We start from the raw sequence: 2,634 nt of genomic DNA on the forward strand, positions 1-2,634 counted from the left end.
CTAAAATTGGGGTAACACAATCAATGGGGACTGGAACCAGTGGAAGAAACTCAAACTCCTTAAGAGTACTGGAGAACCCTGGAGAAGAGTAATTTGTGCCACACCTGGCCTTTAGGCAAAGGGGGCAAGGATAGACAATATTACATTTTTTTTCCTCCTTTAAATTTGCATATGCAATATCTGCCTACTGCTGTCATTTCAAACTTTTTTTTTTTAAGCAATTGGGCTTAAGTAACTTGCTCAAGGTTACATACACAGCCAGGTGTTTCTGGGTGGGTACTAAGTGTCTGAGCCCGGATTCAATCCCCAGATCATCCCGACACTGGAGCTGGTGCTCTTACTAACTTCTGAGGTCAAATCAAGCACATCTAACCCCTCTTCTGTTTTACAAACTTCAGATACTTGAAGATAGCTATAGTATGTCTCATGTTCCCTATCTTATCTTCTCCAGAGGAAACGTCTCCCCTTTCCTTCATCTCATATTATATCTCATTCCCTTGATAAATTCAAATGATCAGACTTTAATTTATTTGGTAAATTGACCTTTTTCATAAAGCAGTGGTACTTAAATGGGATTAGGTGTACAATTTGGCTCTTTTTTTTTTCAAAGTGATAATGACCTTTTCTCTTTTCCCTATATGGAATTATGACTTTTTCTAGCTGGTTGTTATTTAGAAATGGGAGACAGCTGAATTTTTAAGTAGCTGTAAATGATAAAAAGCTATAAAATATTGATATCCACACTAATGACCTGCTTTGAGAGGAAATTCACCAAAGAGTTGAGAATTTGCTCCGTTTCTTTTTAAGTGGATCTACCTAAGATTTCATTTGTATGATCAAAGGTTGGCAAACCACCAAACATAGCCCTCTTCTTGCTTTTGCATGGTCCTTGAACTAAGAATTTTCTTTTACACTTTTAAATTGAGTTTTATTGTATTTGAAATATAAAAAAAAATATTCCTAACCAGCAAGTCATATAAAATTAGTGCTCAGAGAGTAATCTGCTGACTCCTTATAAAGGGAATTATTTTTTCTTGTGAGGAAACACCTTCTATCCGTTTGGCACCTCATTTGTAATTTAGCATCTTAGAAAGTTTCCTGGGACACTGTGGTGAATAAGTATTCTTCCCACAATCATACAGCAAAGTTTCTTTCACAGTATATACTTGAATCTATATCTCTTGGCTCTAAGGTCAATTCACTTTTCACTATGCCCAGAGTGTATCAGAGAGAGGATTCATTAGTGTTCTTCCCAATCTTATCCTTTTCTGTATACCTGACAGTATCAAGAAAAAGGAGATGCACACAATTAGCATGCAAGAAACATGTTTTGAAAAAATGAATGATAGGTTGGAGAGATTAGTTATATTTGAGTTTGTAATTTGCTTAAATTCACCAATCAATCAACAAACATTTATTAAATACCTTCTTTGATGGCACACCTGTACTAAATTGTTCACAGTCAAACACTGAGCTAAGCTTTAACATGGACTTCTAAAGCAATTTGCATATTAGGTAGCAATCATGCCCAAATTCCTTGTTACCTGGCCTATGAGCATTTGCATTAAGAAGTGTGCCAGGCCAGAACCTTCCCACAAGCTGCAGAAAAAAGAAAAAAAAAAGCCATGATAACCTCGTTCATCTAGTCTTATCCCCAGTAGTGATCAAGAGAATCTGCCCCTTACTCTTCTACATTCACACAAGTCTCTTGCTTTAAAGACAAAGCTATTATCTACTCCATCCCCACTTAAAAACAAACAGCAATAGCAACAAATAAACAAACATCCTGGGAAATTCTTCCCTAAAACAGAATTCTGGGAATTTAGACTTGCGAATGGCCATTTAGTTCCATACCTGACAGAGCTCTGGTGCCATCTTTCTCAGCTTCCCCTCTCTATCCTCAAATGCAACTTCTCCTTCCCCTCCTCTTGAAAACCTTTTGTATCATTTTGGATGTATCCTTTATTTGATTTTCCACACACAGGAAAATACAAACTCCTTGAGAACAAGTCTTCTTTCACTTTTATCTTTGTCTCCCAAGGTCCGAGATCTTAATATGTTTATGAGCTTGAATTGAATCCCCTTTATTTTGTAAAAGAGGAAACTGCAGCCTAGCTGGGTTAATCAGTCCATTATTTTATATATTGAAATACTCTATGTCTCTCTATGGATAGCAAAAGCAGTAGCAACTATGAAGTTCAAAACAACATTAGAATAATTAATGAGTATGCTGACATAGCAAAGCTGAAAGGCAAACTTCATTATCTCTGCTTAACAAAGGAAAATCAAAACAAGCTGAATATCTTCCCCCCACAGAAATCCTGAATGTCGGTATTTTAGTAAAGAAGAAAAGACACAGCTTCTGATCTCTTCTTTGTTTACTCTAATATCTGCATCCTGAACTGCTGGTATTGATTCCATTCACAAAAATAACTTTTGAAAAATGGGACTACATGTAGTTATCAAGTTCAAAGGTGATTTTTTCCCCAAAAATTAATTGGTCAGGACAGTAAGAGTCATTACTCGTCAGCTGCCTATGGCCATAAGCCTGTCCCTGGACCCGAGTACTGAGACTTCTGGGCAGCACATATATATATATATATATATATATATATATATATATATATATATATA

Source organism: Petaurus breviceps, unplaced genomic scaffold (assembly GCF_028583685.1).
Source record: "Petaurus breviceps papuanus isolate PSGF00001 unplaced genomic scaffold, PetGlider_PUasm1.0 90731, whole genome shotgun sequence".
Lineage (NCBI taxonomy): Eukaryota > Metazoa > Chordata > Mammalia > Diprotodontia > Petauridae > Petaurus > Petaurus breviceps.